Genomic DNA, 8484 nt, shown 5'->3' with positions numbered 1-8484 from the left:
GTATCAATTTCCTTTAGAGCTCTTTGTGAAGATAGGCTAATAAAAGACCATAAATCTTTTTTACTAGGTGAAGCCTTTACCACTCTAATTAGCATTACCATTCAAAGGCTTTCATATTGAGGAAACAAACACCAGCATTCCACGTGCTTGGGTTAAAGGGAGTCTTAAATCACGATTAAGCAGAGACTGAGGGCAACAAGACAAGGAATTTGAAGTAGCCTGAGTTCTGATAGTTATCAGGCCTTTATGGAGATACCACAATGCTGAAGACAGGAAGACAGTGTCCAAGGTGAACAGCAAAAGATAAAGCCAACTCTAGTATTGTGGATTTGTAAAAAAAACAACAACAAAAAAACAAAACCAAAACCAAACTTTTATTTACCTATGGATTAGATTATAAAGCAGGTCTGCACAAAGCGCTTGTGACTCCCCCAAAGCGGAGTTGGGTAAGTTTCCGAAAGAAAGTGACAGATGAACTGGGTCTGAAGTCTACTCAGTTACAGAAAAATGTCGAATGTAAGGCCATTTACATGCAACAAGGCAAAGTAAATTCCTGGGGCAGGAGGGCCAGGCTCTCAGGGAGGGTCCCAGAGCCTGATTTCTCTCTTTCTCAGTCCCACCCCAGGAAGGTGGTGGTAGGTGTGGGGCTCCGACTATGACCCAGTAGTGGGTTCCCAGCTGCGCGCCAAAAGGGAGAGGGAGACAGCCCTCACGCGCATGCGCCAGGAGGCCGGCCGGCTCGGCAGCGGAGAGCTCCGTCCGTGGCTCACTCCCCACCTACTAGCGTCTCGCGCCTCGCGGGCTCCAGAAACCTGGACCGGAGAGCGAGCGCGTCGCGCGCCCGCGCAGTCTCCAGGCCCCGAGCGGGCGCCTGCGCACGAGCTTCCCGGGAGCGCGGGCTGCGGGGTTATTAGAGGTGGAGCGCGGGGAGGGCGCGCGGCAGGAGGCTGCCGCCGTTACGGCGCGAGCGTGGTCACGTGGCCGCTGGTCACCGCCGCCACCCCCTCCCACCCTGTTCTCTTTCAGGTCGGGCCGGGCCCGGCCGGTTCCGCGAGCGCCTGGCAGACTGAGGGAGAGAGAGAGAAAGAGGAGGGGAGGAGGAGGAGGATTCAGGGAGTAGGAGCTGGGGAGCACTTCCGCGCCACAGGTAAAACAAAATGATGATAATCATAAAAAAGCCCGAGCCCCCACCCCGAGCGCCTCCGCCTTCCTCCAGTGCAGCCTCCACATGCAGTCGCTCCCGCCCCGGCGTCCCCCTCAGCCTCTCAGGACGGTGCCGCCTCCCCTCGCGCCGCCGCCGCCGCCGCTGCCGCCTCCCGGGAAGGCAGGCCCAAGGCTGCCGCCGCCGCCGCCACCACCCGTTTTAGCGCTTCCCAGAGCCGGCGTGGGGGTTGGGTGGCTCCCTCAGCACCGGGGCGGGCAGGGCGAGGTGGCTGCTGCCTGCCTGCCTTCCCTCCCTTCCCCAAGAGGTCGCGATCTACGCTGGAAGGCCAGCTGCAGCGAGAGGGTAGAGCCTGGCGCCTGGCTTAGGGCTCAACTTCCTGCTTGGTAAATTTCCCTGTTCATTTCAGCCCCGGGCAGCAGGCTTCCTTCACTGGCCGGAAGCGAGTCGGGCCCGGAATCCTGGAACCTTCTAAGTTGTAGCCTTTAGGAGAGAGAAGCCTTACCTTCACTTTTGGGGACCGGAAATGCCTTGTTTTTAGTACGACTTAAGTGTATTCACCTGTAAGGACGTGAGGCCTTTCGGGATATGAAGAAAAACTTTGCACAGGATGAAAGTTGGTTCCCCGCATCTGTACCCCACCTCACTACTTTTCCTGGAAAACCTAACACAGACAGACCTTCCAAAGCGATGTTCGATTCTACAAGTGACCCAGAGTTTGTTCCATAGTAGTTATTAAATAGTTTTAATTCCCAGAATATCATCTGTGTTTAAAGTTAACATCTTCTAGATTTTTTCCTAAATAGTGACTTTCTGGAAAGAGTTCATTTGTCAATTCTGAATTGGGCTAAATCCCGAAATTTTAACATGCAGGTTTCACACCTTTGGGTCAGATTGCGCTGGAATTTCTAGACCCAGTCATTCTTTTGTACTCTTTGTACATCAAAATAAAGTCCCAATAAAACTATAAATTATTGTGTTACATAAAATAAAGCAAAGAAGCATTAAAGTAGGCATTGCTGAAAAATCTTTGAACATTTTTGCTATAAGTGGCAAAGGAATTCATTTATATATTGGTTTTTCTCTTTGGGCTTTTCTGATTCCGTGTCTTGGTAATTTTCTTATCTCTGAATTCATTTGTAAACTTGAGCATTTTTAATTTTACATCTATCTGCAGTAGTGTTTTAGAGTAGTGCTCAAACCTTAATGTGGGTAGAAATCACTTGTTAAAAATACATATTCTGATTCAGTAGATTTGTGATGCAGCTTGATATTCTGCATTTCTAAGAAGCTCCTATGCGCTGTCAGACGTGGAGCCATCCTTGAGTAACAAGGATGTAGATAACTATTGTGCAAATAAATAAAGTGATGTATTTATCAATGAATATGTTCCTTTTAATAATTCATTCCAGGTGGAGAGGTGGCTTAGGAGAAGGGGCAAATGGCCTGGTATACTGAGAAAATTTGTCTAAGGAGCTCCCTTATGCATAGTGCGCAGGCCAAGTCTAGATCCCAGGGGGAGGGGCTAGGAAGAGTGCAAATACCATCTTTGTAGGGTATGCCTGTGCCTGCTTCACCTGGCCTGTGAATTTTCCCATAGAAGTTTTGTGTACTTCTATCCAAAAGACTTGCTCAGCTATGAGTAAGTGGGTTTTATCAACATGTACTCTAAGAATCTTGTGGCTGTGAATGTACTGATGGGATGAAAGTTTCTTTTATTGGTAGAAGTATTGAGTGTGTGCTCTCTTTTACTTAAATTTGGCCTGTTGAGTTGTGCAGTCCTGAGCCTTGGAAGGAAATATGCAAACAGTTGAGAGTCATACTTACTGCCTGTGTCCTAACTGGATTCAGATTTTTTTCTAATGTAAATTAAAAAGGTTAGAAGTGTCTTCCATAACCTCATATACTTTATGTACATGAAAATAGTTGTACTTAACTTTTAAAGAATTTTATGGAAATATAACATCAACTACTTTTAGTATCTTAATTTTTATAGTCTTCATTCTAGTTCATTGCTTTACCTTTGTCTCTTCATTACTTTACCTTTGTTTCTTCATATTTATTAAATAATGTTTTTGACAGTACGTTTGAAGCACTTAGTAAGTGCCAGGCACTGTTCTAAGTGCTTTACATGCCTTAACTCATTTAATCCTTACAACAACCTTTAAGAATACTGAAGCAGAGAGAGGGTAAATCATATGCCCTGGTTTACACAACTAACACAGAGCTGGGATTCTGGCTGGTTGACTCCACAGTCCATACTCTTAACAATCTTCTATATGTCACCTTATTAATTTAATATTTAGAAAGTAAATTAAGAATATTCTTATGAATTCCTTTTTCCTAGTAGTGTTGAGAATTATAAGCTTTACTTTCATTTTAAAAGGCAAATTTTTCATCCTTTTATTTTCCCCATTTTATTCCACTCTAAAATGAAAAACCTCAATGCTTGTAATCATTTCTGAATGAGATAATGACATTTGTGAAATTTTATTTTCCTTGCACTTGTTTGCTGGACTAGTCATTTTCTATGTCAATGTTAAATGTAAAAGATCTATTTCCTTTTAACTCTGCAAGTTTCTCAGTCTCTCATTTCCTGCCTGTGCCTGCCCTCCACCCACCCACACATACGTGGTAGATTTATTCTATATTTGTTATCCTAACACTTAGGTTTAGGGATTGACTGGGATGCTGACTTTTTATGTGGGCAATAAGAACAATATTTTAACACTGAAACATTAAGGGCGACCTCAGAATAAAGGATCTTTTAAGTTGAATACTTTGTGTTTAATACAAAATTAAGATATCATCCTCCCCCCAACTTCCTGTTTGTCTCAGACCACTAAAATCTTTGTCCTATTTTCAGCACCAGTCTGAGACGTGGTGCTTAAACACTGTTCTAAGACATTTCTCTCAACATGGATAGATGACTGGAATGACAGTACATAAAGTGTATTTACCAGAACTTGAGATGTGTGAGGTTGTGGGGTGATGGCAGAGGTCCCCAACTTTATTGACACCAGGGATCGGTTTCATGGAAGACAATTTTTCCAGGAACAAGGGGTAGGGAGCGAAGCTCAGGTGGGTGATGAGAGCCATGGAGAGCAACTGTAAGTACTGATGAAGCTTTTTCCCTTGCTTGTGGTTCACCTCCTGCTAGGCATCCTCCCTTCCTAAGTTTCATGAAAGGCAATTTTTGGTGGGGAGGGGAGGAAGGGGAAGGTAGGCCTGGCATGGTGGAGCTCTAGGGCCCTTGTCCTATTGTGGACCAATACTGGTCAGTGGCCCGGGGGTTGGGGACCGCAGGGTGATGGGATGGGAGGCAGTGGGGGAGAGGGGAGGGAGGATATTGGGGGGAGGGCCTATCGGTTCCTTCTAATAGCATCAATTGTCTATTACTGAGATAATGATGAGTTTGGGAAGGAAGGAAGTATAACAACAAATCTCAGTTGTAAATGTTTTCTCAGAAACACATTAGTGTTTAGGAAAATGTTTATTCTACAAATATTATACAAACATTTAAAAATAATGCCTGTACAAGGATTATCTGTTAGAATTGTCCAAATTCTCCCTTTTGCTCTCTTTGAATATTAGGGTAGTAGTTGAAGCCTTTGCTACATGTTCACTTGATGGCTTTTTCATTTTTTACCCTGAATTGTGCTGTGGGGTACCTGGTCCCACCAGCTCTGCTATGCTTTCTGGGCCTCACAGCTGAGTGGCCAAGTCATTACTTATTGTAAACGTAAGACAGCATTTGTTGCACATCCAAATAGTGGAAACCTTCTAATTGGTATTTTCATTAATAACTTTAATATTTTTATAAATTCTGTATCATGATATCTGTTATAATGCCATGTTGGTCAGTTACTTAGCCTCACAGTGCCTTACTTTTCTCATCTTTAAAATCGGAATAACGACCTCATAGGGTGTTTTCAGAATAAAATGACTGGGTGTGTGGGGTGTGTATAAAATGCTAATGCTATCAGATAGGTGTTAGAAATTATGTTCTAGTATGGATAATCCACAGGGTGGTTGATCATATCCATATAATTGAGACTGACTATATTTTTGGAAATTGTAAATTTATTTGGGGTAAGGCAATGAGGGCCAAGAAAACAAAGTTTGCAGTTTTGGATAAAAACACAAAATTGGTATAATAATGCTCTTACTCCTTTGGGAAAATTAAGTATGTATAAATATGATTTGACAGCTCAGATCTTTCAAAACAGGGAAATAGGGCAGTTGAAAATTTTTAACCAATCCTTTCACACCACCACCACAGACATTTTTTAAGGATATAGTGTGTGAAGCCTAGAACAAGATCATCTTTTTTTTCTGAAGGCTTCTCCTGCTATGCCTTTTACCCACCTCAGCTGACTCATTTGTTCCTTAAAATAATTCATCTTTCTTTACATCTAACACACCTGGTCTATGGACCTTTATCGAAAACCCATGGTAGCATATGTGTCTCAAGTAAAAATGTCTTGGAATTTAGAAAGTTAAGATGGCGTATATGCTGAATATCATGAAACCTGTGGGTTGGAGCAATCACCTCATAATTAGATTAGATTAGATTAATCTAATCATAATTAGATTAGATTAATAATTATTATCAATAATTATTAATTATTAATTAATTATCACCTCACACATTAGATTTCCCAGCAAAATTATACATATCTATGCCAATTAGAATAACAAAGACTATAAAAAGCCTCACATTAGTTCAGGTTTTGTTTACAACTTAGAAAATAATTTTGGTTTTCAGAGTTTGGTTTTTGGATTTTTGGAAATGAAGATAAGAGTTTGGGTCTGTGTGTATGTATATATATGTTTTATAATTTTATATCTAATTATCATAGTTCCCATCTTCTCTGCTAGACAGAACTCCTAGAACATAGGGCTTGGCATACAGTAGATGCTCATTAATCAACCACTAGTTTGAATGAAAAAAAATCTTAAGATAATGCCATTCAGCCATTGTTCAATGCTGCATGTGGTTTCTGTGGCTGACTTGATGAAAATATTTTGTAATTGCAAATTTATCATTTTTCTTAACTCAGTTGTCCAGAAAAAATTGTTACTAGTTTACTTTTATGAAACAAAATAATCTTAAGAGATTTGAAATAGGCATTATAGATGATTACAAGTTATTATAAATTTTTGTTAAGACAATAGTACTTATCTTTTTTGCTGGTCATGAACCCTACATGTCGAAGAATGACTGACTTTGTAAAATTGGTTGAATGTAATTTTATATGATCACTTATTGCAGGCTAGCTGTAGTATGTATGTCTGAAGAAAATCCTGCTGTGGGTGCATATATTAATTAGATCCAGTAGTCACATTATGGTAGTTTGGTCTGCCATTAGAAAAAGCCCCTTTTTTACTATTATAAAAAGTAATGCCTATTGTGGAAATTTCATAGAAATGAATGATCAAAAATAATTACCTACACTGTTGAGAATTTCTTAAAGTTGTTTTCAGGGCTATCTTGCCTTGAGAGATGCTGAAAAACAAATACCAGTTTTGTACTGCAAGTATTAGTTTAGAAAGTCCAGTAATAGGCATTGGTTAACAGGAGTGTTTTATCTCCCAGAGTTACTGAGTTACTAAACTTTTTGTCTGTAAGTTAGATAAAAATGTTGAACTAAAAGTAATTAGACACCCACTTCTAATTAGTGAATCTTCAGAATAATTAGACCAGTGAGAATCAAACCCCCACTTTTGATGTAACTACCTTGGAGAAGTTCCATTGGAGAGGAACGGGTCCCACTTTCTGATGGAGTTGGGGTGACACACACTGCAAGAAGACTGAGCCAGGTCATAAGTTCTGTCTGCAGAGGTGTGCATTCTACTTGCTGATAACAAGTGGGTGTCAACCCCTTTAGAGTTTCCCATGACAGGTAACTTTGGAGGTGTCCCAGTAGCTACCTACCAGAAATCCAAGAGGAATTATTAATACTAACATGACATCTCTTGCCCTCCTAGGGTAAAGTAGTGGATTGATTGCCTTGCATATCTGGTGAAGCTTGGGGAACAAGATTGGAGAGGTAGAGTTGTTAGGAGATGAGCCGGTGGTATTGCTATTTCTCTGTTTGTCTACTGCATGTATTACACTAGACTTCTTTTACTTCCAATAGGAATGAGAGTCTTACGGTAAAAATACTCATTTTGATAAGTAGATGCCAGTGGCTTAGAGAGCCCTGGATAAATTGCTTTCCCACCCACCTTCATTTCTCCAAGATAGGGGTTAATTTTAATCTCTTTACCTTGGGGGCAGTGTGTGTAGATATATATAGATCTACTTTTTAAAAACTGAAAATGGATTTATGTTATTTTGTTGTTTGCATTTGTTTTTCATTTGATATTTTATGATATTATTCATGTCATTACTTTTCCAAATAACTTTTAGTGGCTGCATACTAGTTCATTGTATGAATGTGCTGTAAGTAGTTCCTCCATTCTTAGACAATCTTTATGACAGGTAATGCTACTTTGAACGTTATTGTAGCTAATATCCCTTTGTGCGTATGCATTGTTTAGGAAAAAATTGTTGTGAGTGGAATTACTAGGTCAAAAGATCTGCCCATGTTTTGCAGTTTTGATACAAATGGCCAAATTGCCCACCAGAAAGATTATACTTTTTTACCTTTACTACAAAGCCATTTGAGAGGCCTTGTACTTGCCATTATTAAGTATCAATCATTTTTTCTTTATTTGAACAGCTTTACTCGGGTTTAATTGACTTTATACTTCCCTTCTCTTGCCTTCTTATAGGTTTTAACATTTTATGTAGTTAAATCTTGCTCTTCCTTTAGATATCTTGTGTAGATAGGCTTTTCCTGCCATATGTTCATATGGTGATTAATTTGTGTTTTTTCAACTGTTTTCATACTTTCATTTTCAACTTTAGGTTTTGCAATTATTCCAGAACATGTTTAATTGTATAGTGTGAGGTAGAGGGTCTTAAAACTTTTGGTTAGCCAGTTTCCTTAATACTACTTAAAGAATGATCTCCTTTTCTGTGGATGTCAGAGACATTATCATTTGGTCTTCTGTTTTGTCCCACTATATTTTATTTTATTGTTGTGAATGGGATTTCTTTTTCTCTCTTTCTCATTCTCTCTTTTTCTTTAAAGTTTACATATATATATATAGACACACAGTATGTAAAAAATACATATATTTTCATACCTGACTATTGCTGGTAAATAGAACTACCAATTTTTTTGTATATATTTATTTTGTAACCAGTCATTTTATGAATCTCTTATTCATTATAATGGTTTTTTGATTAATTCTCTTATTTTTTCCAGGTA

The 8484-nt window shown here is 39.9% G+C and overlaps 1 protein-coding gene across 6 annotated transcripts in view; it reads left to right on the top strand.

Moving 5' to 3' along the window:
- Positions 1–819: 819 nt before the first annotated feature.
- Positions 820–8484, top strand: part of TBC1D5 (TBC1 domain family member 5) — a 529649-nt gene continuing 521984 nt past the window's right edge. For 3 of the 6 annotated variants that reach the window (XM_020289588.2, XM_076005553.1, XM_020289677.2), the window contains exon 1: positions 820–1147. The gene's annotated coding sequence lies outside the window, so the exon portion shown is untranslated. The other 3 variants (XM_076005562.1, XM_076005576.1, XM_076005565.1) reach the window with 3 other exon arrangements.

This window comes from Microcebus murinus, chromosome 1 (assembly GCF_040939455.1).
Source record: "Microcebus murinus isolate Inina chromosome 1, M.murinus_Inina_mat1.0, whole genome shotgun sequence".
In the NCBI taxonomy this organism is placed as follows: domain Eukaryota; kingdom Metazoa; phylum Chordata; class Mammalia; order Primates; family Cheirogaleidae; genus Microcebus; species Microcebus murinus.
This window is presented reverse-complemented; position numbering and strand designations above follow the sequence as displayed.